General features: G+C 48.9%; 1 pseudogene; it reads left to right on the top strand.

The window, feature by feature from the left end:
- The first annotated feature begins 7,584 nt into the window (after nt 1–7,584).
- Nucleotides 7,585–27,360, top strand: part of LOC143388123 (VPS10 domain-containing receptor SorCS1-like) — an 81,731-nt pseudogene continuing 61,955 nt past the window's right edge.

The following is a 27,360-nucleotide window of genomic DNA, read 5'->3' as shown; positions in this document are numbered from 1 at the left end:
TGTCCTAAGAAAGCATGGTTTAAATTTGGGGGTTAAAATTTGTGGGTTATTCCTAGCTAGCTGGGCATAGCTGGAGTGGGAGGTTGGGAAAGGTGGAGTCACTTATGATTGAAGATAAAGAGTCTTGAATTTACCAGTTAGCACAGGGATTTCATTGTCTTTCTTTTTTCTCTGTCATCAGAGGGGCCAAAGGAAAGAAGGGCATTCCCTCTGGTGGGGGTGCAGTAGGGGGAAATCAGGATTCTGCTGCCACTGGTCTAACTCTCTAAAGGGAGTTCCAGCGGTGACCGAGCAGACATCCTTCAGCTCTCCAGGGTCAGGGAAAAGGAACCTTCTTACTTAACCCAGGAGAAAAGACACCCAAGAGATTCAGCCTGTCCAATGAACACCTTTGTCTCATGCCTTTATTTTTTGAAATCTTATCCTATGAGACTAGATACTTTGCCATTTAATGCTATTGATATTTAGCAGTTGTGCTAGAGAATTCTGTTTTGTTCAAAAGAAGCTGTATACACACACCCATGGTATCTGGCTGCTTTAAGCTCCTGGGGGCCCCTGTCCCCTGCCCTGACCACTACCCCGAAGGCAGTTTGCTTATTATGGGTCAATCATGAACCTGGTTCTGCTCCTCCCAGCCCAACTCCTCCACATCCAATTTAGCCCTGCTTTTGGTCTGCAGGACAATGGGGTCTCTTCTCCATTCCTGTCTTCAGGACACTGTAAGCTCTATTCCTTGGCCATGGGCCCAGCTACTCACTGTGGGTATGTCTCCTGCAGTCACACTACAGGACATCCTTCCCCGAGCTCACCTGGGCTCCTCCAGGCAATCTGGACTTTGCTCCTCTTCGAACCACACAAGCAAAGCACCTGTGGCCTATGGAGGTCCTACTGCCAGACTCGCTTTGAAGGATGAATCACCCTTCAGAAAGTGAATTTACAAAGTGACACGGAAACCATAGCTGCAGAAAGGCTGGGCACGTGGCACTGTTTTCAGTGTGAACACTGCCGTCATTGTGCATATAGACGCATCTTTCCCATGCACACATCTCTGGAAGCCGGGACCCCAGGGAATTTTAACCCTTCTTTGCACTCCTTGGGCTCCCCTAGCCCCAGTGGACATGCCTTACTCTTCAAACTAGAAAAAGTAATAAAGGGTGGTTTTTTTAATAAATGTTTAGAATAATAAAAACAACATTGCCTACAGTATATTGGTTGATCTGAAACCTTGAGCAGTCTCCACTCCCCAGTCCTACCCTGGGGAAGTAGAAATGCCCCCAGTCCTCCTTGCTGTAAGTCTCTGCACCAGACTGGCGCTTGCCTGGGGCCACTCTGGTTACTTGAGATCATGGAGACCCTTTAGTGTTCCCTCTGCCTTGAGAGCAGAGCCCTCAATTCCCACTCTGGACTTTGCTTGCCCACCCAGAGCAGGCCTGCTTTGTGTGGAGTTGAGATTCTACAGAAGCTGTGTGCAGTCCTGCCCCCAGCACCTGTGACCTTCTTCAGAAACCATCTTTGCAGATATGATCAAGTTAAAGTCATATATCATTAGAGTAGGGTCTACTCCAACATGACTGTTGTCCTTATAAACAGAGAAGAGACAAGGACATGCTACAGAATGGCACTGTGAGGAAGACACGCTGGAGTGACAGGTGGCCCCCTAGGAGAAAGGAATGGAGCAGATCCTCCCCTGGAGCCTTGGAAAGCAGGGCCCTGTGCACACTTAGAACCATGGAAGAATAAATTTCTGTCGTTTTAAGCCACCTAATCTGTGGCACTTTGGTGAGGCAGCTCCAGGGAAGAATACACGGCCTTGGTCGCCCCACAAGCACCTGCAGTGGGCGGACCCTGCCAGGTGCCCAGTGGAAACGCCCGCTGCTGACTTTCCCAGTCTCACCTCCTAGAGGAAGCCACCCATCTGCCACCCCCATCTGCCGCCCCCCTGGGCTTCTGATGGCGTTGCTTGTTTGTCAAGCTGTCCCTGCCTTCACCTCCAGTTCCAGGAGGAACTGGGTCCACGTCTTGTTGCTCTGTGTGGGTCCCCACGCTCTCAGCATGGGCTCACAGGCAACATGAGACAAGTGTCTGTCCCGCTCTCGGACCGATGGGTCTCTGGGTCACAGTCAGCCTCTCGCACTCCTCAGCCTGTCCCGCTAAGCTAAGCCCGCCCTTCCACCGCGTCCTCTTCCAGGGTCCCCTGCGTTGGTGTTTTCAAGGATACCATGTCGACTCCCCCGCGGGAGCAGGAAGCGCGAAGAAGTGTCATTCACGCTTCCACCAGCAGATGGCGGGCGCGACGCGGGCCCGCGGCCGCTGCTGTCGCGCTGCTGGCGGGTGAGAGAACCGCGGAGAGGGCGGGGAGCGCGGCGGCCCTACACGGGGCCCTGTCCCAACCCGCGCAAGACGCGGCCTCCCCCGCGTGCCACAAGCTGGCCCCTGGCAAGCCGGGGCCCAGCCTCACGTGCCATCTGCAAAAAGGACTGCGAGGACACCGCCAGCTACCGGGCCCCGCGGCGCGGGTCGCGTTGCCTTTGGCTCTTTTGTTTTAAGTCCAGTTCCCGAGAACCAGGGCCACTAAAGGCTCCCGGAAACGCCCAAGCGACATCTCGCCGACCTTCCCCCTGAGAAGCCACACGCAACCCTGGCCTGCCCACGTGTCCTAAAGGTGTGGTCAAGGGCTCGTGGTCATTCCGACCGGGTCGCCTTTAGCCATTGGGCACCAGTCCGGAAAGGCCCCCTCAGGCGGACCTGTCGCCTGTCCCTGGCTCCCGCGGCGCACCGCCCCAGATGCGGGAGGCCGCATGGTTCCGGTCCAGACGGAGGTGCAAGGGCGGAGAGACACTCGGGGTTCACTCCCAGCTGCCCCACCACCCCATCACCCCATCTCCACGCTCCCGAGAGCTGGCAGAGGAGGGCGACAGCCTGCGCATTCCTGGAACTCCTTGTTGTGCCCGGTGCCCTCTCCTGATGCTCAGCCCCAGGAGAGCCCTCCCCAGATTTCCGGGGTTGCCCGCGAGATCCAGTGCGGTTTCTGGCAATTTGGACATCAGCGTACTTTCTAAGTGTCTACTTTCCTACTTTTTGAATGACTTTTGTTTCTTGCTCAAGATAGAAAAATGAGAAAATGTATAAAACATATAAGATAAATGAATGAAGAGTCACCTGAAATCCCAGCTTCCTCTGCCAGTAATGGGAGTGACATTTAGGTGTGTCTGTCTCCGTGCATGGGTGTGTGTACAGTGATGTTATTTTTCCAAAGCTGGGGTCACACCCTTCCACCTACCTCTGAGATGTGCCTTTCCTGCTGCTGAAGCGTCATTGAGCACACACTCAGAGGCCACACGAAGAGCTGGCAGCCCTGGGAGGAAGGGCAGGGCGTGGGGGGCAAACCCCATGGCCCAGGCTCAGAGGGAGGATGGCTAAGCCTGTGAGCCTCCCGAGCACCTGCCACTCCATGGTCCCCGGGGTTCAGTGTGGCCTTTTAAAGGACTCTTTGAATAAGAAAATACCATTCCTGCTCTTTCTCTCTTGCCCCTGACAGTTCCATCTGCAGTTGAAACAACTCCCTCCTTCATAGGGGGCTCTTTTGGCATGGATTTAAATCTGAAAAATATGAACCACATCTATGTATTGATACCTAAAGGAGCACAATGCCTATTGTCTACAACCAGGCACCAAGGAGTATCTAATCAGTGATTCTCCATGTGGAAAGGTGGAGGTCAGGTCTCCCCCTCCCGCAGGGGACATGTGACAGTGCCTAGAAACATTTTTGATTGCCAAGACTGGTGGAGTGCTCCTGGCAGTGCACAGGAGCGCCACACTCTTCTCCGTCGTCCCTGCAGGTTCATAAAGAAAAGGCAGCTAAAAGACACCCAGAGAAGGGCGAAGAGAAGCAGGGCAGAGAGGCAAGCAGGGAGGAGAGGGTTCCATGACAGTGGATGGGAAATGGCTTCTGTCCTGGGTGGGGGACAGGCCAGATGAAGGACAGTCCAGGAGACCGGGAAACTTGGGCCCCAGAGCCACCTGGGATTCTCTCCAAATCCCACACGAGGCATCTCAAAACCCAGTGTGGCCATGGTCCGGGTCCTCAGGCAGCACCCCAGTTTGCATGTCTACATTCTAATTGTACCCTCCTCTGGGCTCTGTTTGGCCCCCCTCCTGAGTCTTTTAGGTGTCTTTTGAGGTTCTGGTGTTTTGCTTGCTCTGCTAACAAGTCAGAATGTGCATGAGAAGGCCAAGAAAGAAGGCACAGTGCCTCACACTGGCTGCTGCTGAGCTGCCCAAGTCCACCAGGCTGGCTGGGGTTTGAGCTGAGCTAGAATGTCTTTGGGTGCTGCCTCGCTTTCCTCAGAGCCTGTGAGGCAGCTGTGCCCTCTCTCTAGGGACCAGCCCATCCATGATCAAGGGTCTTGGACCCTTCTCTTGGTGCTGTGAGCCTCCTGTGGTCAGGTAGGGTAGGAAGACCTGTTGTCTGTCCCTATTTAGGTCTTGAAGGAGTTCTTGTCCTCAAAATTTCTGTAGTTTGCAGAGACACCAGGGACTTCATCTTCCTGCTCAGACAGTCTGGGTACAAGGAGTACCTCCTGCCCACCCCACTCCTAGGAGCACAGGGAGGGCCCTCTGGGGCAGCAACTCAGGTGAGCTGCCCAGGAGAAGCTCTACCCTTTGGAGGATAACTACAAAACTGGTCGTCTCTAGTCGGCCTTGTGAGTGGTGCCTGGGACCCTCTGTGGCCATTGCTCTGTAGCACTTGTAGGACTGAGACACACAATTCACAATCACACAGTGCCGCAGAACAGTGTATTGTGAGAGAGGGAATCTGGGCCAGGCTGTTGGGTGGGAACCTTTTCCACTGACTGTGGTGATTCAGCCTCTCTGAAATCAAAGTTCTTGTGTCAAGCTGGGATAAACCTACCTTACAGGGTAACTCTTAGCATTTAGAGGTAAAAGATTCAGTGTGCATGGTTCAGCCCTGGGCCTGATGCAAATTATGATAATGAGCTTTACTTCCTATCATTTTCCTTGGGCAGCAGTCATTGGCTTGATAACCTGTCAGAGAAATTCCACCATTTGTCCTTTGATCACAGCTCAATATAGGGGTCATTAGAAACCACCAATATCTGGTATCTAGATTTTACTGCCCAGTGACCTGTCACTCAATCTTGGAAAGCTGTCCCCATGTGGCACCACATGAGCCCCTGTGCAAAGACTGATTTCAAATGGGCCTTGTGCAGAGAAGTGAAGCCCTTAGCAGAGGTGAAGAGTGCTTTCTGGGGGCTCCTTTTCTGCGTTTGTTTATGTTGGTCCTTTTGTTCCCACAGCATACATTTATCCTATTATTGGTGGCTCCCCTCTTCCTAAGGAAAATCCCCACCATATGAATCTTTACTTCTCAGGCAGCAGTTCACATTTCCAGCTCCCCTTGCAGCTGGACTCGGGCTCCACCCACCAGATATGACCACAGAGGGAGTCTGGGAGAGGCCAACGCACAGGAACCAGCCTGCTGGGAAGCCCACTGTGCTAGCACTGGTGGAGGCAAATGTACCGCAGTTCTGGTAACAGTAGTGGCTTGGGCTGTAGCACCTGGCTGGTTGGTCCCCTTCTTCTGCAGGGAGGCACCATGGTGGGTAGAGCCCTGCTTGTGACGGAGCCTAGAGCTCCATGTTTGGTGTGACTTTGACACTGGAAGATCAGCCTTGACCTGTTTCCCAGACCTCTCCATGAGCCTGAGGACCCCTGCTACCCTTTGTTGATTTTTTTCTGTCTGAGCCAAGCGATGTGTCCTGCTGCTCAGAACCAAGACAACTGCCCAAGAAGCCTCTGTTCCCTGATAGTCACGTTACCATGTGGCAGGTCCACATCCTCTTCACCTCGCCTCACGGCATCGCCTCATTCCTTCCACAACAGCAGTGGAAGGGGAGCGACTGGCCTCAGATCCAAGCCTCCTCATGTCAGCCAGATATCTATATCTATATCTATATCTATATCTATTTCTATATCTATCTATCTATCTATCTATATATATATTTGGGTCATCAAACCTAAAATACACTTCAGACCAGACGCTGAGATGGGCACTGGAGCTCACCTGGAGCTAACAGGTACTCCATGGCCCCCGAGCAGCTGGACCCCAGTTGCCCCTTCTCAACTTGGAGCCCCTAGGTCTCAGACAGAGGCAGGAGACCTTGGGGAGTGATGGGGAGAAGTGTGCACCCCTGAGGCTTCCTGGTACCATCAGGAGGGAGAAGGCCACCTCATGCTGCCTGGGGAGTCTGCCTGGGCCTTGCCCTTTGCCTCACTTCTTAAGTTTGTTGAAGCATTTGAGCTGCTCACCGGCCACTCAGAATACCCAGTGAACCGCATCTCTGCAGGCCAGGCCCGTGCATGGAAGGAACAGCTGTGCATGCTCATTTTCTCTCTGATGACCCTTGTCTCAAATCTTTCTGTGAGCAGCACTTTTTATCTCCTTCAACGACTTCCAGGTCAAAGCCAGGGTCTAAGTCTGGATTAGGAGAGCTGCTCCCCCACCCCCACTCATTCCCTCACTTAATGCACATTTCTTGAGCACACACTCTGCTGCGCTGGGTGTGACCCCAGGTGTGGGTTCCCGGTGTTCATCAGACAAGGTGACGCTGCTGTCATGTGGCCTTCACAGCATGGAAGGCAGACTCCAGGAATGAAGGAGGTGGTCTGACAGAGGACAGGTCCCGGGAGACATGGGGAGAATGGGGTTTGCCTGGGCTCTGGGGGTGCTGGGCAGGGTCAAGCTCTGTGACCACCACAGACTGAGACAACAGGGTCCACTGAAGGTCTGGGGAGCTCCTGAGCCTAGGAAGAAAGAGGACGATTCTGGTGTTCAGAGGCCAAAGGGGCTGGAGTGCGGGGGATGACAGAGAGGGTGGGCAGAATCTGCGGGCCCACTGCAAGGCAAAATCACAGGCCTATTTAAGTCAGCTTTTTTGTAGCATTGACTAAGGACCAAACCAGAACAATTGTAGAGGAGGAAAAGTTTATCTAGGGGCTCATAGTTTCAGAGGTCTCAATCCATAGACAGCAGACTCCATTCCTCAGGGCTCAAGGTGAGTCAGGACATTGTGGCAGAAGAGTATGGCAGAGGGAAGCAGCTCACATGGTGATCAGAAAGTCGAGAGAAATCTCCACTTACTAGATACAAATATATTCCCCAAGCCACACACAATGCCCACCTCCTCCAGCCACACCCCACAGCCTTCTGTTACCACTCAGTTCATCCCATGGATTGGGTTAAGACTCTCACAACCCAATCACTCTCCCCTAAAACATCTTGCATTGTGTCATATGGGAGCTTTTTGGGGGGCATCTCACATCCCAACCGTAACAGAGCCACTTGTTCAAAACTTCAGGCAGTTTGCACGGTGGCACACATCCACAGTCCCAGGTCCCACCTCAGGAGGCTGAGGCAGGAGGATCACCAGGAGTTGGAGACCAACCTGGGCAACACAGTGAGACCTTGACTCTGAACAACCAAACAAACAAACAATAAAATGCTACTTAAAAAAAAGAAAAGAAAAGTTCCTTTTCAGAATTCCTCAAGGACACAGCATCAGGATGGAAATGGCTCCATGTCTGAGTGACACCAGGCAGCAGAACTGGACCTGCGAGCAGAGGCAGCTATCTGAGGCTCCAACAGGGGCTGCCCTGGAGGAGACCTGGGAAGAGGCGAATGTGGGGGTCTGTTTAGAGAGAGCTGGTGAATCGGCTGCAGGAGTGAGAACAGCAGACCCCAGAGCTCTGCGTAATGTTTGCAAGTTCGAGGTGGTCGTTCAACAAGCGGTCAGGAGGGCCAAGCCGGCCACCTTCGCCTGCAGGTGGAAGGAGCTCGTTTCCCAAACAGATGCCCTCTCTCTCTCCCCTCGCTGAAGCCTGATTCCAGCACATGACCCACCACAATGCTTGTTAGGAGACTCCTCACAGTTAGAAGCCATGTTGCCAGATGCTAAATCTCCCCCATAAGAAATCTGAAGACAAAATCGCAGCAGTCACTGTCCAAAACCAATATGTACAAAACAGCACAGAGCCTGTCAGAGCAGCAGGTGTTGCAGCAGTAAACACTGGAGCCAAGTATGTTGACTTTGGCAACGCTCACACGCATCTCGTCATGGAAAGAGAGTTTATTGAAATTGAAAACTGGGAGTAGATGACTCAGTGAGGCTGCCCTCTCCTACTGTCGTCCAAGATAATGAGGAGAAGGACAAGCACTACCATTTCTTGAGCTCATGGTATGTCATGGTGTGTTCAAAACACTGACTTTGTCCTCCCAACAACACTGTGGAGCAGCCTGATTATTCTATTTTTCAAGGGCTGAAATGGGGCTCAGAGAAGCTGAGTGATTTGCTTGGGATTCCAGACACAAGTAGCTGGTGACCATATTAAAAATCAGAGTTACAGACCCTGAGAGTTGCCTGCCAACTTGCAGCCACCTCTTTCTGGCTAATGGAACCTAGAAATCTGACTGTCCCCCTCCCTCCAGGATGAATTATGATTGGTCTCTGCTGGTCACAAGAATCCTGTTTTCCTTTGCTAGTGGCTGGTATAGGAAAACATGTAACTCATTCTGGCCAATGAGATGGAAGAGAAAACTATGGGAGGAGGGGCTTTGGGTATAAAAAAGGGAGAGGGCTCAAGGGCATTCTTTCTGAATCTACCTCTCTTTCCTGCCTGTGGATACATGGTGTTGGCTAAGGTATGTGGCCTGTGGCAGCCTCCTTAGATCCAGGAGGTGACAAAGATAAAGCTAAAGATGCAAAATAGAAGCTTGGGATATGCCCAGGTCCAGAATGACATCACTGACTGCCAAACCGATCTTAGTCCACCTGCTTCCAGACTTCTTGTTGAGCAAGCAATACATGTCCTATGGTTGAAGCCACTGGGAGGCAATGATAGGTTATTTTTTGGGTGAACACCTTCTAACATGATCCCCAGGTTGATTTAGCTTCAAAGCTCATGATCTTTTTCCTCTTACACTCTGACGTTTGCATGGGGATCCAGCTGTCCTCTGCTATCCATTGTCAACTTAATGCTCAACAATTACAGAAACAATCAGATTAAGAAACTGCAAGGAGAACTGTCAATTTGATGGAAAAGTGGTCAATTCAGCAAGATCAGAAATCTGGCTCTGGCCTCAATTGTTCTTGGCATAAATCCTAGGATCACAGAACATCAAAGCTGGAATGGACCGAAAATATCATCTGACCCAAACCCCTGGCTTAAAGATGAAGAAATTGAGGCTTTGAGAGGCCAAGTGCCCTGTGCAGAGGCTCATGGACAGCGTCAGCCTGACATGGGGACAACTCTCCCAGCTGGCTCTCCACCAGCGAGCTGTTCTGTGGTCACCTCTCCAGCTCCTCACACTTTGTCCCAACTCTGTTTGGCCAGTCACCTCAAATCAAAAAGAGATTCAACCTCACCATAACTCATGGTAGAATAAATTTGGGTGGCCTAACTGAAGTTTCTCACTGCCATCTCCCTGCGTTATTGTGGAAACTTAACCAGAAAAATACAAGGAACCCAGCAGTGTGGTGGTGGGGAGGGTCAGGTTCTTGGCCTTTCAAATTTATATCAATTCTGAATCTCATCCAAGAGAATTAGCATGAAAGTGTACATTCAGAACTGGATCCAGAAAGCTCTATAGGGACCCAGGCAGAAGTGTGTGCTATCAGCTCCATGTTGGGAAGGGGAGAGCTGAAAGCCAGATCCTTCACCCCCAGAAAAGAAGGGAAATGACCCTTAAGCTCCCCTGGAGGAAATGGGCACTTAGGTGCTCGAGATTCCCTTAGAAGGCTCTGACGTCCTGGGAGAAGGGGACACCAGACAAGCTTAAGAAGGAGACTTCGAGCTTTTTTTATGGGGACATGGGGCAACCAACGACAGATCACCAAGCTGGGTTTCAAATCTCTAAGCACTGAGAGTTGGGTCTGCTTCCTGTCTGGGGGCCCGGGAGGCCAGCCTACTATACAGATAGAGTCCACACCTCTGTGGACTCGGGTAATGGATTGGAGATTCTTTCCTGGGGGCCAGGAAAAGACAGGGCTGGTTGACATCCCCCAGTCTCTCACAGTCCTGGGAGGTTCCAGCAGGCAGCCTCATCCTGATGCCCTGAGAAGGGGTGGACATTGGTGGAAGGAGAGCGCTATCAGCTCAGAGGTGCCAGGATGAGGGCAGAGATTCAGATAGCACAGTGATCTATGGAGCTGTGGCCAGTCAGTCAGTCCGGGGAGGGATGGCTCCGGCCAGAGCTCCCACTAGGAATAAAGAGCAATAATCAACTATGAGAAGAATTTGCATTTCCATAACTCCCTGTGCTGAAAAGACAGGCACTTTCCCGAGGCAGTACGACCTGGTGTGGATCATTTATTTATAGCCCCTGAAGTGCTGCACAACAAAACCAGACATTCATTCAGCTCCTGAGCCTCCAGGGGGCTGTTCAGAGTGCCCCTAGCTGCTGTGGGTAGCTCACCCACACATCTGGGACTGCTGGCCACTCTAGGATGGCCTCCCTCACAACTGGGGCAAGCCAGGCTGCCCTGGGTGTGCCCAGCTCTTGGCCAGAGCAGAGGGAAAGAAAAGCAAATCTAATCATGCAAGTGCCCTGCGAGCCTGGAGTGGCCTCACATTTGTAAAAATCCATCAACCAAAGCAAGGCCCCATGGCGAGGGCTAGAGTTGAAGTAGACAGGGAAGAATTGGGTCACCCTTATAATATGATATACCAACTAAGCCAACCGCCTCCCAGCAGCCACTAAAATGAGATGCCGTCAATGGAGGAGAGGAGAAACCTAATTTGAGCTGATCTTAAGAACAAAAGGGCTGCTAGATCATGAAGTGGTCTGAGATGATCAGGTTAGACTAGTTTTTCTGCCATCAGACAGAAATGGGGTTTAGGATAAAAACTAAGTTTAATTGTAGAAAAATTAAGCTATGATTTTTGCTTATGTGATTTTGTGACTGCAATTTGTATCACTTCAAAATTCAAACCAAAGGTTTAAAAATTACAGAACAGGACTAGGGTTGTAGCTCAGTAGAACTGCATGTGCTTAGCATGCTCCAGGCCCTGGGTAACATCCACAGCACCAAATAAAAAAATAAAGGAAAAATCATCAAGTCACAAGACAGCAACCAAGTCAGTCTTAAAAATCATGGAAGCCAGCCCTCTGAGGAACTCCAACCCAACTGGCAGTTGCCACCAGAAGCAGATATGGATTGACTTCCAAGAGGAGAAGAGACTGGTGACACATTTTGTCTCACAGGGTGAATTCTGCAACAGTGTGTCCAGGAGCCTCTGACACCTTCCCTAGAATATCACCTTTCTGTTGACAACCATCTCTGTAATTGCAACAATGACTGCTTCAAATGTAAAATACCACTTATCTGACCAGAAGGCCCTTCTGGGTCAAGACAAAAAATAACGTTCAATTACTCATTGTGGAATGAATAATGCTATCATCATGAAGCCAGTTCTAGGGTGCAATCTACTGGATGAGGGTGGTTCATTTGGGGACTCACCTGAACGCCAAACTAAGTACGAATGTTCTGAGTCTCTCCCCGTGCCTGACTTGCAGCAAGTTGGCCATAGGAATGCAGGGGCTGGGGCCCAGGACAGCCAGAGCAAAAGGAGAAGGGACACGAATGCCACAGAGTGGAGGGAGGGGCTCTTCAGGTCTGGGCGATCTGTCTTATGAGAGGGAGATGTTCTCCCCACTTTCCCAGTGACATAAGCATGATGTGATCTGGGTGTATGAACCTTGTCTTGTCCATGCCTGTGTGAGTATGTGGGGATGAGAGAGAGAGAGAGAGAGAGAGAGAGAGAGAGAGAGAGAGAGAGAGCAAGAGTAAGCATGTGTGTGCATATGTGATATTGTGATATTTGTTCCAATGCCTCAAATTTTTTTCAAAGAACAAAACACGGCACCTTTCCCATAAGCATGGGTTGCGGCCTAGGGGACAGAGTTGACGGGATCTATTCTTTCTGTCCCGATATTTCTTGGTGACTAAAGGTCATGGGGTCCTGCAGGCCTCTTAGTCAGGAGTTCTACTTCAAATTGGGATCCCAAAGGGCAAGGACTTCCCACTCCACCTAAATAGCAGGTACCAAGTCAAAAGACGCCTGCCCTGAGGTGCCCGCTTACTGTGGGTGAACCAGCTCGAGGTGGTTTGCAAAGTTGATCTCAATGGTGCTTTTAAAAAGCAGGTCTGGAGTGCCAGGCCCTGCAGTCTCTGGGGACCTGGGAGGCTCTGCTGCAGAGCCAGAACACCTGGCCTGAGCTCTGGGGATTTCTTTCTGATTCCAGGCACCAGTGGCCACCCTCACCAAGGACTGTGGAAGTGGCGTGGAAAGCCAGAGAAACACCTCCAAAGGGTTGTGCCATGGATCATTGCCTGTAGAGTGGTGGGGACCCCAGCATCTTCAGGGCTGGGGCTGGATCCAGACCTCTGCAGGACATGCTAGGTCACTGATTCACAGAGGGACATAGAGCCCACTGGTGTCAGCCAAACACTCAGGGGACTGGAACAGGCAGCCCATCTGCACAGAGGGTCCACAGCTCCCAGATGAGGGCCTGAGAGCTGCTTTCTTACAGAGGAGCTCTTCCTCTCCCCAACCCTGGAAAGTCTCTCAGAGAGCAGGGGAACCCTACCCTGCCCACAGTGGGCAGCACAGGGGTCATCATCACCCTCTGAGGACCCTGAGTCACATCAAGCAAGAAGAAAGAGAAGATCTCCACAGTCCTTGCTCTGGTGTGCTGCTGTGAGGCAGGGTACAATTCTAGTGCTTTCCTGTAGAAGCTTCTGGAAGATCCCACAGGGAAGCTCGAGGTGTGGACACTGCCATCCTGAAGACGGGCCCCCAGCCCACTTTCTGGCAATGAGTGTGGTTCTTTAAACCATGGTGACACATAAACCTTTGGCCAGCAGGCCACTGTGCAGCTGCCAGTGCCCATGCTGTGAATGAAAGGGTCTGGCTGGAACGGCCTGTCCTGTGGCCTGGACTAGTCACCCAGACTTGGCCCTGCAGCCCTGCTTTCATGAGCCAAATGCTGGGCCCCTGAGATCCCTGTAAACAAAGGCTGTATCTATTTCAGTTCCTGTTTGGACAGACCTGCAGTCCCCATGGGAAGGGAGGCCCCAGCTGGCCCCTCTCTGGGGACACCACACAGTTTTCTACCCAAAGTGGCCTTGTAGAACAGCTGCAGATGCTGCCCAGGCAGGAAGTTCTTTCCCATTCCAGGGTTTAGCAGGTACTATGGGTTGCTCACACAACATGCCCCCAATTTTGTTCCAGGTCACCCTGTCCCCAGCTCCAGGACATGCTCTGATTGGATCAAACCCAAGATCATGCTCTGCTAACTGGCAGAGATTGGTTAGGAGAGGGCACTGGACCCAGGCTGGGAAAATTTCCTGGCTCTTAAGAAGATGCAGAAGAGTCAGTCCTTCCTCTGAGGACAATGTCTGGATGTGACAGTCCAAAGACACCCAGAGCCCTGTGGCCAACCTGCTGCCACTCTGCCTTCCAAAGTCAGACATGCAAGAATCCCTGCCTGTGTGGACTCCACCAGTGTCGCCTGGCCTCCCTGTTCCCTGCTGATGGTGGCCCCAGAGCCACTCGTACTGTAAATGTGGAAACACCTGGGGGCCCTCCAGGGTCCCCCTGCTTTGGCTTTCCATCCTCTCACGGGGCATGTCCTTCTTTTCCTCATTTTCCCACTCTTTACTCGACCTTCCCTGGCCACACAGATCAGTAGGAGTCAGGCCTCCTGACTCTTCCACCCAAGTCCTGCCTCCCGGTGGGACTTGAGTAGTGAGCAGCAGCAGCAGGAGCAGCCACGCCTCCTGAGCCCCACCCTGGTCAGGCCCTGGGCCTCGGGCTCACACTCCTTCATCCTATCCTGGCCTCCAGGGCCTGACCTCATTTTACACACTTGAGTGCAAAGGCCCAAAGAGGTGTGAGGACTTGTCCAACATCACCAAGCTGGAATCTGTCAGAAACAGAATCTGAACCCTCTGTAGATGGGCTACTCAGGGCAGCTGCCTTGGGCCCCTACACCCATTGCTCCCAGCATGGCCTCAGCTCTTCACCACACCTGTTGCCTCCAGTGTTTCAGGCAGAGATGGCAGAGGACCTTCACCACAGGAAGCAGGAAAGAGGGTGCCTCACACCACAGCAACCAGGGTCCTCAGAGCCCGTGAGGATGAGCTCTACTGCAGGGTGCTGGTGGCCTGGTTTTTGGCTCTGGGCTTGCCCACATGACTCCTTTTGGTCATTGACACTGTGCGAGCTCTAAGTCCATCCTCAAAAAAATTTGTCTGTTCCCACTTATTTTTTGCAATTTTGTCATCATCATGAGAGCAGCTGCTGCCCCTTCAGCCAGGACCCAGCCTGAGCACATTCCTCTGTGACACCTAGAAGAGAGGCATCCCTGCTGACCCTAAGCTCTGTAGCCCAGCCCAGGGAGACCACTCCCAGCTGCAATAGTGCATGAGTGAAGACAGTTGTGGTGGGCAGAGCCACCCAGCCACCTGGCAACTGCCTAAGGTGGTAGCTCCAGTTCATGGTTGCTTGCTACATATGTGATGGGGGTCATTTGTCCTGTTCGTACCCATATTTTCATATCTTGTGTGGTATACTGCCTCTTTGACAAAAGGAAGTGTTTTGCCTTGAGAGAGCTATTTCTATAAAATGTTCTGTACAAAATAATAGCATGCGATGAAGATGGCAACGGTGATGATGGCAATGATGTTGGTGACATTGATATCGATGGTGGTAATATGTTGGTAGTGATGATAGTAATGACGATGATGGTGATCATGTTCATACTGATGATGCTAATGATGGTGATGATGCTGGTAGTGCTGATGATGGTGATGATGATGATGATGGTAATGATGACAATCATGTTCATATTGATGAGATTGATGATGCTCATCATGTTCATATTGATGATAGTGATGGTGATGATTGTAATGGTGGTGATGATGGTGATGATGGTGGTGATGGTGATGACACTGCTTATGTTCATATTGATGATGGTGATAGTGGTAATGGTGATGATGATGATGGTGGTGATAGTGATCATGGTGGTGATGGTGGTTATGGTTGTGATGGTGGTGATGGTGGTGGTGATAATGATGATGGTAATGATGGTGGTGATGGTGGTGATGGTAGTGATGGTAGTGATGGTGGTGATGATGATGGTGATAGTGATGATGATGGTGATGGTGGTGGTGATAGTGATGATGGTGATGATGGTGGTGATGGTGGTGATGGTAGTGATGGTGGTGATGATGATGGTGATAGTGATGATGATGGTTATGGTGGTGGTGATAATGATGATAGTGATGATAGTGATCATGGTGATGATAATGATCATGGTGGTGATGGTAGTGATGGTAGTGATGGTGGTGATGATGGTGGTGATAATGATGATTGTGATGATGGTGGTGATGATGATGATGGTGGTGATATTGATGATGGTAATATGGTGATAGTAATGGTAGTAATGATGGTAATGCTGACAATGAAGATGACCATGATAATGATAGTAGTTCCTTAGGTCCTGTTGAGGCCCCTGGCTGCTCAGGGACCCCTGAGATCCCCATTCCTTTGGCCACAGAAGGAGCCCCTTCCTTCCACAAAGAGCTTGGTGCGGTAGAAAGCCTTGGGCTCCCGACCCAAACCTCCTTCATCTCAGTCCAATTATACAGCAGCTGCCAGGCACTGGTAGCTCTCTCTGATGGTATTTACCTGCCCCTGGCATTTTGGCTTATAAACACAGAGGATAACTCTTCCATCTTGTCATTTCTGGTAGGGGGATGAGACCTGACAAATAATGAGGTGATTACAAAGAAAAAGAATATCTGTGGTCCCTCTGTGACCTCCAAGGCTTTCTGGGAATGGACTCAGGCCTCTCCTGTCACCAGTGGTTCTCTCCAGAGTCACAGGCAACTGGGCCTATGCTCACCTGAAGAAGTTAGGGGGCACTGTGGCCACTAGAGGGAAAGTGGGACACCAAGACACACAGGTGAGAGCTGAATTCACTCTTTCCCTCCCAGAGCAGCCAGGTGCTCAGGCTGGGAAGATGGAGAGAGGACTCACTTTCTCCCAATTACATTCACATGGGACAGACACACCCCAAGCATATCCAGAAAAAAGATCAGAAGTATGAAAGAATGCTTCCAAGAATAGCAAGGGAGGGAATGTAAGAGGCTGCTGGGGGCCATGTTGTGGGCCGCACTGTGCCCCCCTGCCCCATTCATATGTCGAAGTCCAACCCCCTGGTCAGCAGGGCCCCCAGTCCAGTCCACCTGGGGTTCTTACAAGAGGGGAAATTTGGCCACCAGCCCACACAGGCAAAACAGGTGTGATCAGGGAGATGCCATTTACAAGCCACACAAGAAGCCAGGAACAGACCCTCCCTCGCAGGCTCAGAAGGACCCACCAGCCAATGCCCTGAATACAGACTCCAGCCTCCAGGACGGGGACGAAACACATCTTGCTGTTTAGAGCCCCCAGTCTGTGTGGCTCCAAGAAACAAATTCAGGGTGTCCAGGTTGACTGGGGAGAGGAGACCTGACCAGTACAGAGGCTGAGCCAGGTAAGGTTGGGAGAACATTCAAGATGAAAAGTGGGACCAGAGGACAGGGGCCCGACAGGAGCAAGCCAGGGTGAGGTGGGCTGGCGAGGAGCAAGAGTTTCATCCCCAACATCCTGGGAACCTGGGGGGCGGGAGTTGCGTGGAGCATCGAGGAGACCTCAAATCCACCACAGAATGTGCTGGGTCCCTGCTGGAGAACTGCTACAGGGCAGAGGTGACAGTGGAAGGGCAAGGAAGGAGGCCACTGTGTCACCCAAGCCAGGTGGTGCGGCTCACTTGGGGCCAGGGGCTGGTGGAAGGTTTGCTGGAAAGGAAGACTTGGGCCCGGAAGAATCCCACTTTGGAATTCCCTCTGGAGTATAAGATTTCCAGCAGAGAGCTGAAATTTCTCTTCAGAAGAGATTAGAGAAGGGGACAGCACTTTTATAACATGGGACTTTGTCAACCTACACAAAAGGAAAGAGAATAAACAGACTCCTGTGGGTCCCTGTCTTCCACCTAACCCCCAGATGTATTTTAAAGAAAATCTAGGACATTCTATGATTTCACCCAGATTTACTTTGGTATTCATCTGCAACAGATAAAGACCCAAAGAACCTGAGCTCTTCGCCACTGTCACCGTCACCGTCTCACCTAACAGAGTCGATCAGATGGAGAATTGGTGTCATGTTTGTTTGTGGAGGGAAGTGACCCAGCAGAGATCCAAGCTGCCAACCAAGGCAGAAGGTGGCCCTCCAGTCACTCATGTTCCACAGACAGGAGAAAGAAGGCCACCAGCCGGGAGAGAGGAGGGGAGACAGGCAGCAGGCGGGGGAATGGCTGGGAAGTGCAGGTGTGGCCAAGGGCCGCAGAGGCTCTGGTTGTGCATGACACCAATCAGCATGGTTGTGGGGTTTCCCCAAGGAGTCCAGCTGCACAGGGGCAGGCCCAGAGAAGGTGAGGTGCTGGGTAACCAGGGTCGCAAGACCCCTGGTGGGGAAGCAACCAGGGCAGGGACACACTGACAGACCCCCGAGTCCCTGCAGGGAAAAGCAGGAAGTGAACACAGTGGGGGTCTCACGAAGCCTGTGGCAGCACTGGGGCCCGTGGGCTGGAGGTGCTGAGGTCCTGGATTGTTGGCTTCAGGGTGCCACCAGGAGTCACGGTTCTCAAGGAAGGGTGGGTGGCAACCACAGAGGGAGGCCTGGGGGAGCCTTTTCTGGAGGGGGGGCTGTGATCAGAAATGTGGGGTGTCCTTGGCCTTGTAGGCACGGGGCCTGGGGACCCAGAAGAGAGTAATCGGAGAGACACTGTGATCAAGATCCTGGGCCAAAGAGGGAGAGGGCGGGAGAGTGACATCATCACAATGAGGAGTGGCTGTGGTTCGTGTGACACTCTGGCGCACCTGTCAGAGGAGTGGGGGTTCTGAGGAAGGGACAGCAACGGTAACAAGCAGGAGGTACACAGGACGAGAAGACAGCTTCTTCCAGAGAGGCCCTCAGGAGCCATCTCCTCCTGGGGACAGGCTTCAGTGGACAGTGGCACTCCGAAGGCCCTCTGTGTCCCTCATGCTCTGCCCAGGGCCTGTCCTATTTAGAGCACATTCTGTACACTCGGTCCCTCTTCTACATGATGAGAGGGCAGGAAGCAGAAGGACATTTTCTGCTCTGCAAGTTTCCCGAGTCCTCTGCCGTCTGAGCACCCCAACCCCAGCCCCAGCACTCGAGCTCCTGGTGGAAACCAGCAAGTCTTAACAGGCCCTGTCTCTGCATCTCTCCATCTGCAAATCCCTCTCGTCTCTCTCCCTCTGTGTATATACACACGGAGGATTCTGCCCAGATATGTGTATCTGTATATATATATGCAGAATCTGCAGGTGAAGTTGGTCGAACTCCCAGGCTGTTTTCAGGATTTGCTGTCAATCACATCCTACGAATGATTGACACCCATTGTCTGACTGCAAGAAACTCAGCCCTTCACTGCCTGCCCATGCAGTGGTGCCTGGTTCCTGCCAGGGTCCAGTCCTACAGCTGCTGCCCTGCTGGCTGAGTAAGTGGGAACAAGCCCAAGGGACAGAAGCTTCCAGAAGGGATTTTAGCCTCGGAATGGAATGGACATTCCAGTTCTAGGCCTGGCTTGCTGAAGGCTGCCTCCCCTCACCCCGGGCTGTGTGTGGCAGGACTCTGGACTCACCACTGTGCCCACCCTCTGGGCCCTGCACCCACCTGAGGGAGGAGCAGGCTTCTCTTCAGGGTCTGCCTGTCCTTTTTCATCTCTGCCCAGTACTCAGGCTAGGTTGTGATAAGAAAAATCATTTTGCCCTGCCGCAGTCTCTGGCTGGGCACAAATCACGAGTCTCCACACAGCTTGTAGATTCAAACAGCAATTCTTTATTCCCGAACTCACACCGGCCGTCTACAAACACGTTCTGGGGAAATCCACGTTCTCTGCCCAAATCCACACTCGGGTTTCTGTCTCCCAAAATATACTGTCTGACCCTAAGCACTCAAGAGGAACTCAGCAGCAGGATACGCCCTATTCTAAAGGGGAAACACCCTAATCTCCTATTATGCTAAACCGCCCTATTCTAAAGGGGGAACACCCTAAACACGGATCCTGCCCTGGTCCTTGAGCAAGGTCACCTTTCAGAAGTTTTTCCACTAGACAGCATCGGAGTAAGCTGGCAAGGAATTTGTCATACCTACTTGACTGATGGCTCCCAGCATTGCCCAGCGTTGAGTTGGTGGACTAGACTTCTCTGTAGAATGCTTGCCGAAGGACTTCGCAGAACACAGGAAAACCACCCACCTAGAGAGCCTGGCTGGGCAACCCCTCAGCCCAGCAAACCCTCAGTAAGAGTTTCAGACGCAAAACTGATTCCTCCACAAGGGTCTGCATCCTTGAGGCCTCCCCTTGTCCCTCCAGACCCATGAAGAGTGCACACTGCCATCACTCTTCAGCGGACACACTTAGAACAAGGTCGGCCTTTGCGGGCTCCCTCTGGGGCTCTGGGTCTGGCCTCTGGGACTGGCTCTGGGTCTGCCCCCAGTGGGGAGTTCTGCTTCTCCCCCCGTCTTCCAGACTGCACCCCGAGATTCGGCAGGAGGTCCTTGTGGCTCCTGGGTTGCCTTGCCCCTGGGGCCCAACTTGCAGAAGGCTCCTGATTTCTTTCTGTGTTTATTCTGGGCATGCCACTCCTGGTTTCCTGTGAAATCCCTGTGGATACAATGGTGACACAGGCAGGGGGCAAACACCACCAAGGGCTGACACACTGTACTTAAAGTGCCACATACACAGATGGGGTTCTGGGCTGGGTCTGCATGGAGGGCCCCTGGCACTCCTGTGCACTGCCCCTCTGTGTGTGCAAGCTGAACTCTTCATGACCAGGGTTAGACGACATATTAGCCCAATGGTTCAGAGTCTGGCTGGTACCACACTGCTGGGGTCAGGACTAGCTCTGTCACCTACTGAAGAACTGTCCAGGGGGAGTTGTTTAACCTGCACAGTGCCTCAGTTTGGTCATCTATATAGTGGGGACCTTGCTCGTTTCCACTTGGACACTGTTGAGAAGATGACGAAGCACTTGGGGTTCCTGCTGGGCTTTGGCTGGGGTTACTGTGGTGATGAAGGCTGTGAATACCCGGGACGGGGATGCTGGTAGATGGCCAGAGAATGCATCTCTCCTGACTGGAAGTCTAGAGGTCGCCAGTCCAGGATGGCATCTAGCTCCCCACTCCGCCAACCTTAGCATGCAGCTAGCTGTCCTAGGCCTGTTGCTTTACAGTCACAAGCCTCTGCCACACTCCTGGGATCGCACCATCCCACAAAAGCATTTGAGGCAGGGAGGTGAGGCAGAGGGGGCCTTCTTCTTAGGTCGCTTTGTCTTGAATCCATCTCACTGATCACAACTGACCACAAGCCAAGTCATGGAGCCATCTTGGAATGACGGTGATTGGCTCAGATCCGGTCCAGTGTGCCCCAGGGGGCTGCAATTGAGGGACTACCTTTCCTTTACCTCAGGAAATCCCATAGCACAAGAGTTAATAGCAAGAATCAACAAATGGGACTTACTTAAACTAAAAAGTTTTTTCACAGCAAGAGAAACAATAAGAGAAGTAAATAGGGAGCCAACATCATGGGAACAAATATTTACTCCTCACACGTCAGATAGAGCCCTAATATGCAGAATATACAAAGAACTCAAAAAATTAGACAATGAGATAACAAATAACCCAATCAACAAATGGCCAAGGACCTGAACAGACACTTCTCAGAGGAGGACATACAATCAATCAACAAGTACATGAAAAAATGCTCACCATCTCTAGCAGTCAGAGAAATGCAAATCAAAACCACCCCAAGATACCATCTCACTCCAGTAAGATTGGCAGCCATTAGGAAGTCAAACAACAACAAGTGCTGGCGAGGATGTGGGGAAAAGGGTACACTTGTACATTGCTGATGGGACTGCAAATTGGTGCGGCCAATTTGGAAAGCAGTATGGAGATTCCTGGGAAAGCTGGGAATGGAACCACCATTTGACCCAGCTATTGCCCTTCTCGGACTATTCCCTGATGACCTTAAAAGAGCGTATTACAGGGATACTGCCACATCGATGTTCATAGCAGCACAATTTACAATAGCTAGACTGTGGATCCAACCCAGATGCCCTTCAATGGATGAATGGATTAAAAAAATGTGGCATCTATACACCATGGAGTATTACGCAGCACTAAAAAATGACAAAATCTTGGAATTTGCAGGGAAATGGATGGCACTAGAGCAGATTATGCCTAGTGAAGCTAGCCAATCCCTAAAAAACAAATACCAAATGTCTTCTTTGATATAATGAGAGAAACTAAGAATAGAGCAGGGAGGAAGAGCAGGAAGAAAAGATTAACATTGAACAGAGACATGAGGTGGGAGGGAAAGGGAGAGAAAAGGGGAATTGCATGGAAACGGAGGGAGACCCTCATTGTTATACTAAATTACATATAAGAGGTTGTAAATGGAATGGGAAAATTAACAAGGTGAGAAATGAATTACAGTAGATGGGGTAGAGAGAGAAGATGGGAGGGGAGGGGAGGGGGGATAGTAGAGGATAGGAAAGGTAGCAGAATACAACAGTTACTAGTATGGTATTATGTAAAAATGTGGATGTGAAACCCATGTGATTCTGCAATCTGTACTTGGGGTAAAAAAGGGAGTTCATAACTCACTTGAAGCTAATGTATGCTAATGTATGAAATATGATATGTCAAGAGCTTTGTAGGGTTTTGAACAACCAATAAAAAAATAAATAAATAAAATAAGTTCTGAATATACTGACTTATATAAAATGAAACATCAAATGATTAAGTTACAATTTCCTATTCAGAAGCATTAATTGCCTGTGCCCTTGAAAAATTACAGTTTCAGTTGATTTGGTGATAAGTGTCCGGGTTACATAAATGTGTATCAATGCAATTGTTTATGTTCAATAGTCAAAATCAGAACACAGTCTCCTACAGTACAACCCGCACCCTCAGAATTATGTTCTTATCAATGAGCATTAATAGCTTCTGACCCCAGGTGATTTTTATTAGGTTGCTATCCACTGGGTTTGTACATTCCATTCAAACATTTTGCACAAAAGCATCAGCATCAGCCTAAGAGCTTATGTGAAAAAAAAAACATGTGATAAGTTCTAGGCACCAGTAGGTATGACCTGCACTTCTAAGAATGGTGCTCATAGGTGAAGGAGTAACCACTGCATTAGGGTCCTATAGGGGACATTCGGAGGGAGAGGTGTCAGTAATAAACTCACTGATCAGTATATCGCATGAGTCACTTATTTTACATGGGAAACTGGAAGACCTTCAGTTGGGACAAGGGTCAGAGTCATCTTATAAGACCTCACAACATCAAATTCCCATGTGCAGTGTTTGTAGCCAGCTCTAGAATTGTCAAGTGGAAAAATGTAGGTGAAACTGAAAAATTACTCTCTGTCTTTCCTAATGTCAGCACAGCATATCACCTTAGATGTCCCTTGGCTGTGTGTTGATTCAGCACTCTTTAATAAGCACAGATTCAACATGTAACATTGTAGTCACTACAATGCTGCTATCTTTCTATTAAAAATATTTAATTACAAAAGAATTGTATAGATATGTTTTAGATGTTAAAAAGTCTACTTGAATCATTACCCAATCCTAGCCCCATTCCCACAATTATTTATTTGGTATTCATGCTTCCAAACACTTTTTTTAGCATTTGCCAGTGAATAACTGTGCCAAGAGAAAGTATATAAAATTAATTTGGAAGGCTGTTTTTGTGTGATTTGCTGTTTTTATGTGATAGATATTCTGTTTTCCTTTTTAAGTTAAAAACATATTTTAAACATCTTTCCAAGTCAGAATATAGAAGGCTACTTTCCATCTCATTTCTTTTTATTCCATGGTATTAAGTATTATAGAATTATTTAATTGTTTCCTTTCATGAACATTTGGGTTGGTTTTTTTTTTTTTGCCACTATAAACAAGGCTACAATTAACATTCCAATACCATATTACTTGTTATTAAAAACACACAAAGCTAATTAAATCTCTTGGCAATGGAGGTGTTTCTGCTAGATTATAAAGAAAATTCCACTCAGCCAACTGGACCTGAGTATCAGGCAGTGCCAAATAGTTCCCTCACAAGGTTTTAAACAGGAGCCTCCTGCCCACCTGTTGCCTGTGAGTCCCACAAGGTAGGAATTTGAATTAACTCCCTCCCTCTTTAGAGGCAAATGCTAGTGGATTCAGTAAGGGTAAGATGAGGGGAAGCTCAAGTAAGCTTTTCCTAGATGAATCAGGTAAACAGGGTCATTTCTGGCACAAAGAACAAGAGATGACTGGCGACAGGGCCACACTGGTAATCTTCTCAAGGCTCTGACACCAGTGCTTGGAAGCTATGGAAGTAAGGAGCCACTGTGCCCCCTGAGTCTCTCCAATGACTGTTTTAACCTGTCCTTGAGAAGCTTGTGCTCATTCAGTGTAGAATAACCTCAGGACTGGGATGAAGTGCAGAAGAATTCCAGCTGTGGCTTGGCCTGCAGTTAGTGCCTGCCTGCAGGTTACTCCTGGGCTGTCCCTTCCCAAATAGCTTCTGGAGCAGAAATGTAGTCAAAACGTGAACTGAGTGGGTCTATTAAACCAAAGGTCGCTCTTGTCAGTCCAGGGCAGTAAGCAGACCTCCCAGCACCACCATTCTGAGAGCTTAGTTGGAAGCAAGCAGGAAGACCTTCCTACTTTTTATTTAGTTTTGAATGACTCATTGTATAAATGGTTAGGGTTGATTTCAGAATCAGCTTACTACTTTGTGTAGAGAGCAGTGTTCTCAGGTTTCACCAAGGTGGAGAAATCCCTGCATATGTTATTTATATGCCAACAGAAAGGCTGTTTTTTGTTTGTTTGTTTGTTTTTTGTTTTGCCAGGGGCAAGGGGTACCAGTGATTGAACTCAGGGGTTCTGAGCCACTGAGCCACATCCCAAATTGCAAAATGTAATAGGTTATTTTGTATTTTAGTTAGAGACAGGGTCTCACTGAATTGCTTAACACCTTGCTTTTGTTGAGACTGCCTTTGAACAATGGATCCTCCTGCCTCAGCATCCCAGGCTGCTGGGATATCAGGAGTGCACCACCACACCTGGCTAGAAAGGCAGTTTTTGAGGAGATGCCAAAATGTCTATCAGCTTCACTGTATAGAGATGAATGTTTGGACAATTTCTGTTTCAGTTTTTGGCTAAAACTTAGAAAAGATGGTTTAAAATAGAAGTGAGTAAGCACAGAATGTTCCTCCAGGGGGCCGCCATCCTGATTCCTGGTCCACTGGTATCAGGGTTTCTAATGTCCAGGGCTGGAGCAGTGAGTCATTAATGCCCTGCTGTCTTCCACTGTCAGCTACCTGCCTGGTTCACCTCTGGCCCCTTAAAACATCCATAAGCCATTTCACATCCAGATGAAAAGTAAGGGGTTTGCCTGCTTGGACGGAAAGTAAAATATAATTAAGGATATTTCATATGGTGTAAAAGAGAGAGATTTTTGAATGAAATGATGGAGGGTTTTCCATCCAAAGCTACCATTGACTGTTATCTTTCGTGAATGATTTACTTTCTTTGAGCCTTAGTTTCTTAACCTATTACATTTTGCTATTTGCCTTCAAGTGTGAATAACTGTGACACCATATAGAAAGCATGTAGCAGAATGCTGGGCACATGTATTACAAAATATAAATACCATCAATTGCTATCATCTAAGGGTTTCTCTAGAGTAGAGGAAAAAAAAGAGGGGTAGGGAACTTTCTTTTATTGTGAATCTGTAGCCCAGATATGTATTTGATGCCTGGTTGTCACTGCAATGCTGATATCTGGGACATTTTTCATCTAAACCTCTGCTATGCTGTCTATAAAACAAAAAGAAGTACCCCCATAGGCGCTTAAAGTCACATAATTAGAAAGTGATGGAACTGTGGTACACCAAACACATGTCTATCTTCCATGCCATTTTTACCAGAAAACTCATTTACCTGACTGCTAAACATGTTTCTTTTGCTCAAACAAAATGACAACCATGTTAATTTCATATTCTGTTGCATGTAAATGCTGAAATAACCTCAAATCCATTCTCTTTTTTTTCTCCACCAGTATCTATAATTATCTCAGTTTGCACATACACAAGCACAGCCTCACTGAGTTATACCTACATATGGTTAAATTTTGTTTATAGTGTGTTGGAACCAAGGAAAACACTGCAAATTTAAGTTGCTAAATTAACTAGAACATTGCTTGTTTCATGCCAGTAGTAAAAGATTCTGTAAATATCAAATAAAGTGGCACTGGGTTGGTTTGCTTTAAGAAAACAAAATAATCTTCTCAAGGGACAGATTTCTTCTTGCTATTAAGTTGCAGTTATTTCTAGATGTATTTTTTTTTTGAAGTGCATGTAGAAATTTCTGTCTGTGGAATTTCTTTATAGGAGCCATTAATTCCTCATGGAAGAATGTTCAAAGACAACTCTTACTATTTCTCAGGGTTAGTTTATCAATATATGATGGGGATATTTCCTCATGAAGCACAATTTTAAAATGATAGTTTAATTTCTGTCGCTATATAAAATATTTAGTGAGTCCAAGAAAAATAAATACAGACTTAAATTCTATGACAAATAACAATTTCCATACTATTAACATACATTTTGAATGTTTTAGAACAGGCTTTTAAAAACATATTCCTCTCTACCTCAGCCATAGAAACACTGAACCCCTATCTAATGTACCATTCCCTTGAATTTGCTATTTCCAGGGACATCGTGAGCTGTGATCTCTTCCCATGTGACTCTATTCCAGGTGCCCTGTGGGGATTTTGATGTTCTGTCTGATCTCTGTTCAATGAAATTTTTCAGTGTGCATCAAGGAGAATAATTGGCCCTAAAATTGGTGCATGTGTTTAAAGTCCACAGAAAGGAAATCAGTTGCATTATTAACAGACTGATCGCTGCAGGGGACTGTGTAGCTGTTTTCTAGCCAAGAACTCTGCAGTCTCAATGCGAACACACAATAATTGCTTGTTGATATGAAGTTGACTCCTCAGAGTATGCTTCTTAGCTAAAGTTTCCCATCTTTTCATGGGAAGTCATAGGGATTGAGAAATGAAGAAGATGTGTATTACAGTCATGGACACCCACTTCCTCTTATGGTTGTTCCTACCCACATGGATAGAATTGGCATTAGTGTTTCTCACCCAGGTGCTCTGGCAAAGCGGCACAAGAACAGCAAATTAGCCCAGAGTCCCTGGACTCCTAATCATTTTCTGTCTGACCTTGTGCAATTCTCTAAGCTATCTCCTTTTCCTGATGTGCAAAACAAGGGGATTAGATGATCTCTGAGAAGCCTTCAAACTCTAAAATTTCCTTGATCAACTGAAATGATTCAATAGTAGGATTCCTTGGATTGCAGGTGTTCTAAAAAAGGAAACATGTTTCTATAATTCGGTTTGACAATGAATTGACTCAGATTGTGGATCCTATGAGCCAGTTCTCATGATTCTTTATATTAAGTCATTTAGTCAAGTGTGGCCACATGCCCCATTTTATCAAGCTTGTGTTCAAAAGGAAATCCCATTCCATTTACTATTCAAATTAAATAACTTGTGCTTTCATCTTGCTTAATGCAAGAGCCACTTTATTCCATTCACTTGGTCTTCTGTCTTATTCCAGGCCCTTATCCCTAGGTCTGCCTACTTGGTTTAAAGGAAAAGTTTAGAGAGTGGTTTTGCCTTCAGATAAAGAACTTGGAAGACCTCCCTAGTCAGCCAAGGACTTTCTAAATATTGCTATTAGGGATTTTGCATAGGATGATTGTTGATTCATGGGCACATTGCTATCCCTGAGCATTCCTTATCACCTGGATTCCACTTAAAGCGTCTTTGAGCTGCATATACCTACACACAACGGATACATATAGCCAGCCACCAGTAAGGCCTGTCAGCTTGGATGTCTGGCACAGTCCCTTTTCACTGAAGATGAGGAGACCTGGACTCCTCCACCACTGCTTTCCTGGGGGCAGTTTCTCTGAGTAAAGTGATGGAAAAACCTATCTCTATTTCATTGTTAAGCCCTACTACTGCTGTCAGAGGTCTGTAGGTATATAGCTCTTTCAACTTACACATATGAACGTAACATGTTGCTCTTTCCTCATTGTTAAGAGTAGTGGGTCTAGAAATATTTTAAGTCTTAGCCAC

Source organism: Callospermophilus lateralis, unplaced genomic scaffold (genome assembly GCF_048772815.1).
Source record: "Callospermophilus lateralis isolate mCalLat2 unplaced genomic scaffold, mCalLat2.hap1 Scaffold_1388, whole genome shotgun sequence".
In the NCBI taxonomy this organism is placed as follows: domain Eukaryota; kingdom Metazoa; phylum Chordata; class Mammalia; order Rodentia; family Sciuridae; genus Callospermophilus; species Callospermophilus lateralis.
Note: the sequence above shows the minus strand (reverse complement) of the source record. Positions and strands in the feature narration are given on the sequence as shown.